Consider the following 9,491-nt stretch of genomic DNA (forward strand, 5'->3'; position numbering starts at 1 on the left):
TGTTCCTAGAAAGGTAAACTTAGCAGCACTTCTCCAAACTAAAAAGGTAAACTTAGCAGCACTTCTCCAAACTAAAAAGCAGAAGAGATATTTCTTCTCCTGTTAGTAAAGATTGACCAGTCGGCCACCCCCTCCTCCCATCTCTTCCCAGCCCTCCTTCAAAGTCTTTTTGATTTACTTCCTTTTAGATAAGAAATTGTGTAGGTTACAAATAAGGAAAAAAAAACCAGGTTTGCTTCAATCTGCCTTTTAACTTGCACTTTCATGAAAATGTTCTGGATGGATCCAGTTCCACCAAGCCTCCCATTTTCCTCAGGGTCACCCACTTTCCTGAGTGGAGAATGTCCCCTCCGGACAAGGAACGCAGTCATAGCAGCAAACTGGCTCTCCTTCTCGAGCCCTCTTGACAAATCCAGGATGACAACTTTCCACACATTTGGACTCAAGCAGGGACTGAGCAGAAAAAAGAGAATGTGTTAGGAAATACGTTAGGACTCTCCATCTATAGAAAATGGAGGTAAAAATGGCAGGAGACAATTAGCCTCTGGTCTTCACTGAAGTAAACATCTCTGACTTCTTCTAAGCAGATGTAGGAGGTATAACAAGTGGCAGATTCTTCATTTAAATCCCCCCTTTTGCTTTTGGAATTGAACATTACAATAAAGTACTTTTCTATTTAATAAAGTCTGATGGGGTGGAATTGCAGAAAAAAGATTTAAGTATGATGATATATTCATATTAAATCTGAGAATAAAGTTTACTGTAAAAGGGTTAGGAAACTTTTATTTCATTCAGTTTTTTTAATGTAGAATAAAACTGTGATAAAGAAAGAAACCTCTGACGAGTAAGATCTTGAAAGATTTCCATAAAAAATGGCAAAGCTGTTCCACTTAGGTCCTGTCTGTTGAAGTACCTCCATTAAATGACACCAACTGGCATGGAAGGCCATCCTCCCTGGAGATGCTAGGCTTTCCCCACTTGAAATGGGACTTCAGGCTTTGAAAAACAGAGAAAAGACAGCAAAATTTTTCCCACCTTATTGAGCAACTTTAGCCGTGAAAGAACATCTTGGTCGATATAAAGTATCTCTCTTTCAAAATATGCCAGATCCTCTCTCCTGGGATCCTTTTTGGGGAGAACCAAGTTGCTGACAATGGCCAGATCTGCTTTTATCTCTCCATTTTGGGCCAAGTACAGTTCAAAGTGTGAAATATTCCAATTTCATTCTTCTCCAGAAAGGGATGAATCTAGAATGGGAACAGCCAGGAATTTGAAATACAGAAAGCATTGTTTCTTATCCCCCATTCAATCTTTCTTCTAGAATTGTCTAATCTCCAAATGTGGTTCAATAATACAGTGGTCCCTCGATCATCGCGAGGGTTCCGTTCCAGGACCCCTCGCGATGATCGATTTGTCGCGAAGTAGCGGTGCGGAAGTAAAAACACCATCTGCGCATGCGCAGATGGTGTTTTTATTTCCACCGCAGCAGCGAGGAGCCGAAGATTGGGGTTCCCCGCCGCCTCGCTGCTGCTGCTTGTCCGCGCGCGTGCCGCCCGCCCCCCCCCCCGCGCTGTTGCTGGGGCCGCTTCTCAGCTGAGAAGCGGCCCTGGGGTTTCCCCGCGCGCGCGCGTGGCGCCCCCCCCCCGCGCTGTTGCTGGGGCCGCTTCTCAGCTGAGAAGCGGCCCTGGGGTTTCCCCGCGCGCGCGCGTGCCGCCCGCCCCCCGCGCTGTTGCTGGGGCCGCTTCTCAGCTGAGAAGCGGCCCTGGGGATTCCCCGCGCGCGCGCGCGCCGCCCGCCCCCCCCGCGCTGTTGCTGGGGCCGCTTCTCAGCTGAGAAGCGGCCCTGGGGTTTCCCCGCGCGCGCGCCGCCCGCCCCCCGCGCTGTTGCTGGGGCCGCTTCTCAGCTGAGAAGCGGCCCTGGGGATTCCCCGCGCGCGCGCGCGCGCCGCCCGCCCCCCCCGCGCTGTTGCTGGGGCCGCTTCTCAGCTGAGAAGCGGCCCTGGGGTTTCCCCGCGCTGTTGCTGGGGCCGCTTCTCAGCTGAGAAGCGGCCCTGGGGATTCCCCGCGCGCGCGCCGCCCGCCCCCCCCGCGCTGTTGCTGGGGCCGCTTCTCAGCTGAGAAGCGGCCCTGGGGTTTCCCCGCGCGCGCGTGCGCCGCCCGCCCCCCCCACGCTGTTGCTGGGGCCGCTTCTCAGCTGAGAAGCAGCCCTGGGGTTTCCCCCCGCGCGCGCGTGCTGCCCGCCCCCCGCGCTGTTGCTGGGGCCGCTTCTCAGCTGAGAAGCGGCCCTGGGGTTTCCCCGCGCGTGTGCCGCCCACCCGCCCACGCCGTTGCTCGCGCCTTACCGGGGCAAGAGGGGGAAGACCCAGGGAAGCCTCTGCCCGGCGGGGAAACTCCACCATCTACGCATGCGTGGAAGGGCACGCATGCGCAGATGGTGGAGTTTACTTCCGGGTTGAAAACTCGCGATATAGCGTTTCGCGAAGATCGAGATCGCGAAACTCGAGGGACCACTGTACTGCCATTATCTTCAAAAGTGAATGAAAAAGTTTGAGAAAAATAGTCAATCTTATACTGACAAAATATAGAGAAAATATAATTGACACAATTGGTCAATTATAGGGAACATTCTAGAACAGATGACAAATAAAATGAACAGAAAAAAAGATGATTCATAAATGCTTTAGAAACCACAGGTAGATTCCTAGAACACATGGGTTTATCAAAGAAAAATGTTTGAGGATAATCTTCTCCCTGGTCATCCTGATGGAAAACACCTCCAGATGTGCTAATTCTACTTGATGATACTGTGACATTAACCAAATGTTGCAAATCTGAAAGAACAAATCACCCACCAACTGTTTTCTCAGCCTGAAAAATTACCCAGGATCCTTTCTGAGTTTCTTTTTCTCCCATTTTGCAGCTGCAGGATTCTCCCCTCTGATCCGATCCTTCCCTAGGCAGCCTCTCTTCTCCTCATCCCTAAAGTCATTCTCAGATACCACTTTCTAAATACCATATGTTTGGAGTATAAGACACACTTCCTCTCCCCCCAAAAAGTGGGTGGAAACGTTGGTGCATCTTATACACTGAACACAGCCATTTTTGGCCTCCCTAAAGACCAGCCACATGTGGAAACTGGTGAGTAGAGGGTTTGGGAGGTCTGAAAATGATCCTGGGGGCTGAGGGAAGGCAAAACCTTTTTTTCTTATTTACCTCTTTGAAATCTTGGTGTGTCTTATGCACAGGTGCATCTTATAGTCCCACACTGGAAGTTCTAAAGATGTTGGATAACCATTTATCTGAAGTGGTGTAGGGTTTCTTGCCTAGGCAAGGGGTTGGACTAGAAGACCTCCAACATCCTTTCCAACTCTGTTATTCTATGTTCTAATACAGGGATCCTCAAACTAAGGTTCGTGGACTGGATATGGCCCACCAGTGCAAAGTATCCGGTGCATGGAGTGATGGAATTAAGCCCCACCCTTTGCCCCGCCCCTCACCATTGGCCTTATCTTTCCATGACCATCTACTCCAGTGGCGCTTCTTTCACTGCTTGAGCTGCCCTTCTGATGACACAGCTGCTGCCGGTGGATGAGTAGGAGAGGGGCTGCTTTGAAAAGTAGCCCTTTCAAAGTGGGTGGGTGGGTGGGAGACATGTCTCCATGTCTCTTAACTTTTTCAAAATCAGTTGAAGTTGGCTAACGCTAATTCCAAGTGCAAACGCACTATAATGCCTGAAAGAGAATTCACCCACTGCTTTGGTTGGAACGATGGAACGAAGGAACGAAGGAACGAAGGAACGAAGGAACGAAGGAACGAAGGAACGAAGGAACGAAGGAATGAAGGAACGAAGGAACGAAGGAACAAAGGAATGAAGGAACGAAGGAACGAAGGAACGAAGGAACGAAGGAAGAGGAAAGTTGGATGGGTAGGCGGGAGTGAGGGAAAGAAAGAAAGGAAGGAAGGAAGGAAGGAAAAAGAAAGGAAGAAGGAAGAGAGAGAGGAAGGAAGGAAGGAAAGAAGGAAAGAAGGAAGGAAAGAAGGAAGGAAAGAAGGAAGGAAAGAAGGAAGGAAAGAAGGAAGGAAGGAGGATGGAAGAAGTTGTATGGGTGGGTGGGAGGGAGGAAAAGTAAGAAAGAGGGAAAGAGAAAGAGAGAAAGAAAGAAAGAAAGAAAGGGAAGAGGGGAGGCAAGAGGGAGGGAGGGAAAGTAAGAAAGAGGAAAAGAGAAAGAGAGAGAAAGGAAGGAGGGAGAGAGGGAAGGAGGAAGGAAGGAGTGAAGACGAAGGTTGGTTGGGTGGGTAGGTGGGAGATAGGGAGGTAAAGAAAAAAAGGAGGGAGGAAGAAAGGAAGGAAGGAAACAAGGAAGAAATAGATGAGAAAGAAAGAGAGAAAGAAAGAAAGAAAGAGAAAAATCCTATTATTTTTAATGGTTCCGTGACATGACCACCAAGCATCACCTGCTGAATGACATGACCATGAAGCCACCCCCCACCTGGTCAAATGGCTAGTAAGCCCCTCCCACCCAATCACATGACCATCAAGCCACAGCCACAAAATAAGCCACACCCACAGAGTGCTAGTAAAATACTTGGGAAACACACACACACACACACACACACAGAGAGAGAGCTTTGGAACCATTATTCCCTGAGTAATTAAATTGGGCAGATCTGTTGAGGATCCTTCTCCTCTGGATTCCTCTTCCAAAGGATCTGAGATTCATGGATCCCTATCGGGACCCCCCACCTGCCACGGCTGCAGCCTTGGAGACCCCAACCTCTTTTCTCCCTCCTTCCTTCTCCTCCTCGATCTGGAGGAATAGGCGGCATTCAAGACATGGGCCAGAGTCTTTGTGAGGCTGTAAATGTCATAGGAATTTCTGATCCTTCTTCTGTTCCTTTTCCACTGGGTCTCCAGTTGGGCTTTCTGGGTGCATCTCCTGTGGCCTTTGAAAGAAAAGACGTTCTTTGAAAGAGAACAGAGAAAATAAAGATCTTGAAACTTTTCTTTCACAAATAAATGGGGTTCAAAGGCTTCATCTTTTGGCCTTTCTTTGGCCAGATTAGCAAACTTCAAAATACTGTGGATGTATTTGAGAAGTCTGCGCTTGTCTATTCTATATCCTGCAAAAGTTGTGAGGATACAGACTTTCCCTTCAATGAGTCCCGGCAAGCGCAGAAATGTTAAATGGAAAGGAAGAATTCTTCTCCAAAGGAAATCAAATTCCATGAAGTGAACAAAGACATTGACTTGTCTCCACTTAGAGAGGGCATCCCTGAGATAGACTGTATATCCTGTTGTTGAGAATTGTTGTGATAGAACCACACAAATTCCATTCCTGACAAGCACAGGATGGAAAGTCCTCATGAAATTCTCTCCCTGCTCTGTGTCTGAAGCAAAGAGGCCAATCAGGGTCCATCTGAAATGGAGGAGCAGTTGGACAATGGCTGGGTACTGGATCCCTTCTTTCTGGAGCGTCTGGTGGAAAAAGGGGAATTTGCTTTTATCACTCAGAGCCTCTGAAGCTATTCCATATTTGATCTGAAAAAGCAATGAAAATGCTGTGTCATATTTGGGGTCAGATCAAATCCAAAATATTAGATTTTAATAAATCCAACCTGCTTCTCATGAATGTATTACAACAATTTGTAATTAGACATTGTTTGAAATATTAAAAACAGAATATTAGCAAGATTGTATCATAAAAAATGGAAAAGAATAAATTTTAAAAACTATAAGCATTGTGAATAATATTACTGTACCACCTTTACAATTTACCACAATTAGATTATCACATTGAAATGATGACTGAAGTATTATATTCCAATAAAGGGCCTGTTGTGTCTATAAAAATAAATAAACGGCAAAATCACTGATTGGCTAAAACGCGGCTTGAGTTAGAATGCCGCCAAAAATAAACGGTTGTCAGAAAATGTTCCCGCGTAAAAGAAATGTATAAATAGGGCAACGGATTAGCCGTTGCCCTTGTTGGGAATTGATTGTTGAAGAGAGCTGTTCCTCAGATTATGCCCAACGAAATAAACCTGTTGAATTGAAGCAGTCTCCGGTGCACTGATTTAATAATAATAATAATAATAATAATAATAATAATAATAATAATAATAATTTATTAGATTTGTATGCCGCCCCTCTCCGAAGACTCGGGCCTATTAACAGGGCCTATTATAATTTTTGAGGATTGGTGCATCTTTTTCTGTTTCTGTATCCCAGATTTTTTCTGAAGGACTTTTTTTAGCTTCTTCTCCAGTTATACAAGAAACAGGGAGACCTCAGTTCCTAATATGATTTTTTAGTTGTATAATCCAACATTTCTCTTTATTTGAAATTTTGTCTGTTTTCAGAGTCTGTCAGTTTTCGTAGATTAAAATTTATGGCGATATCCATATTTTCTGAATTTAGACAAAGCAGAAATTGTATAAATTCCCAAAACAACTTTACGGGCATCAGCTGGAGTCCTTTTACTCACCCCAAGATACTACTCAGAGGCTGTGATTTGGTTGGTTCAGATAGAGATTTCTCTCTGAAGCCCCAAACATCAGATGGATATAAGAACAGGGGGGAAACCTTGGCCTCTTATGCTTTGATAGTTGTGGTTGAGGAAGCTGGAGAGCTATGAGGTTTCCATTTAAGCACCACTTTCACTGCTGCCGTTTCTCTAACTGAACTCCTTTGATGATGAGGGTCCCAGATTCAGTCTCAGAGAAAACAACCCCAGGTAAGAAAAGTTGTTACATGCTCCATTGGCTGTCCAGCTGTGGCTACTATGCCATTTCCTAAAGACCATAAATTCTGAACTTGATTAATTATCAGATAATTATTATGACAAAAGGATCCAAGTCTTGTTCATCGGGTATACAATCCAATGTGTAAGTATAATCCTATCATTTTGTTAGTGTAAATTAGTGAGTCCCAATAGGTACTTAGCATGCTCAACATGTGTACCTATAACAGAACTTAAAACAAAATAAAAGCATTGGAAGGGACCTTGGAGGTCTTCTAGTCTAACCTCCTCCTGAATCAGGGGACCGTATACTCTTCCAGACAATTAGCTGTCTGGTCTCTTTTTAAAAATCTCCAGTGTTGGAGCACGCACAACTTCTGGAGACAAGTTATTCCACTGATTAATTGTTCTAAGTGTCAGGAAAGTACTACTTAGTTCTAGGTTGTTTCTCTCCTTGATTAGTTTCAATCCATTGTTTCTTGTCTTGTTGTCTGGTTTTTGGAAAATAGGTTGACTTCGCCCCCCCTTCTTCTTTCTTTTTTCTTCATATGATCTTTATTTATTTATTTATTTATTCATTCATTCATTCATTCATTCTTGCTTTCTTTCTTTCTTTCATTCATTCATTCATTCATTTATTTATTGGATTTGTATGCCGCCCCTCACTGCAGAAGCGGGGCGGCTAACAACAATGATAAAAAACAGCATATAACAATCCAATAATAAAACAACTAAAAACCATTATTATAAAACCAAACATACACACAAACATACCATGTATAACTTGTAATGGCCTATGGGGAAGGAATATCTCAACTCCCCCATGCCTGGCGGCATAAGTCTTTAGTTTACGAAAGACAGGGAGGGTGGGGGCAGTTCTAATCTCCAGGGGGAGTTGGTTCCAGAGGGACGGGGTCGCCACAGAGAAGGCTCTTCTCCTGGGGCCCGCCAAACGACATTGTTTAGTCGACGGGACCCGGAGAAGGCCAACTCTGTGAGACCTTATCAGTCGCTGGGATTCATGCAGTAGCAGGCGGTTCCAGAGGTAATCTGGTCCAATGCCATTTAGGGCTTCAAAGGTCATGAATTGTGACCGGAAACTGATCAGCTGCCAATGCAAGTCACGGAGTATTGAAGAAATGTGGGCGAATCTTGGAATCCCCACGATGGCTCTTGCGGCTACATTCTGCACGATCTGAAGTTTCAGAACACTTTTCAAAGGTAGCTCCATGTAGAGAGCATTGCAGTAATTGAACCTCGAGGTGATGAGGGCATGAGTGACTGTGAGCAATGACTCCCTGTCCAAATAGGGCCACAACTGGTGCACCAGGTGAATATGGGGAAATGCCCTCCTCGCCACAGCCGAAAGATGATGTTCCAATGTCAGCTGTGGATCGAGGAGAACGCCCAAGTTGCGAACCCTCTCTGAGGGGGTCAGTAGTACCCCCCCAGGGTAATGGATGGACAGATGGAATTGTCCTTGGGAGGCAAGACCCACTTGCCTTCTCTGGGTTGAGTTTCAGTTTGTTGACACCCATCCAGGCCCCAACAGCCTCCAGGCACCAGCACATCACTTCCACTGCTTCGTTGACTGGACATGGGGTGGAGATGTATAACTGGGTATCATTGGCGTATTGATGATACCTCACCCCATGCCCTTGGATGATCTCACCAGTGGTTTCATGTAGATATTAAATAGCAGGGGGGAGAGGACCGACCCCTGAGGCACCCCACAAGGGAGAAACCTAGTGGTCAACCTCTGACCCCCACTAACACCAACTGCAACTGACCGGAGAGGTAGGAGGAGAACCACTGAAGAACAGTGCCTCCCACTCCCAACCCCTCCAGCCGGCGCAGAAGGATACCATTGTCGATGGTATCGAAAGCCGCTGAGAGGTCAAGAAGCACCAGGACAGAGGACTGCTGGAGATCATCCATCAACGCAACCAAAGCAGTTTCCGTGCTGCATCTGGGCCTGAATCCAGACTGCTGAGGACCTAGATAATCGGCTTCTTCCAAGGACCTCTGGAGTTGGAGTGCCACCACCTTCTCAACAACCTTCCCCATAAAGGGGAGGTTGGAGACTGGATGGTAGTTATAAAACACGGCTGGGTCCAGGGAAGGCTTCTTGAGGAGGGGGCGCACAAGTCCCTCCTTATAAAGGACCGGAAAGGACCGCCTCCCCAAGGAGGCATTAATAATCTCCTGGGCCCAGCTCCGTGTCACCTCTCGGCTGGCCGAAACCAACCAAGAGGGACACGGATCCAGTAGACAGGTGGCGGAACTCACAGATCCAATGGCCTTGTCCACTTCATCAGGTGTTACCAAGTCAAAATCCTCCCAGACATATGGACAAAGACGTTTAGCCCCAATCACCTCGACTGACTCATTGTCAGCCGATACTGCTATGCAATTGGAATTGAGGTCAGCCCTATCTGAGTGACTTTATCAGCGAAAAACAAGTTAAATTCTTCAGCACTACCCTGCAAGGGCTCCCCCACTCCCACCTGATTTAGAAGGGAGCGGGTCACCCTAAACAGAGCGGCCGGGCAGGATTCCGCTGATGCAATCAAGGTGGCATGGTACGCGCATCTTGCCGCCTAGAGCGCCACTTTGTAGGTCTTAATAAAAGCTCTTACAAGTGTTCGGTCAGATTCAGACTTACTCTTCCTCCATCGCTTCTCTACACGTCTCTTCTGGCGTTTCAACTCCCGGAGCTCCTCGTTGAACCATTGAGCTCTATGGGGTCTAG

This window comes from Erythrolamprus reginae, chromosome 2 (assembly GCF_031021105.1).
Source record: "Erythrolamprus reginae isolate rEryReg1 chromosome 2, rEryReg1.hap1, whole genome shotgun sequence".
Taxonomy (NCBI): domain Eukaryota; kingdom Metazoa; phylum Chordata; class Lepidosauria; order Squamata; family Dipsadidae; genus Erythrolamprus; species Erythrolamprus reginae.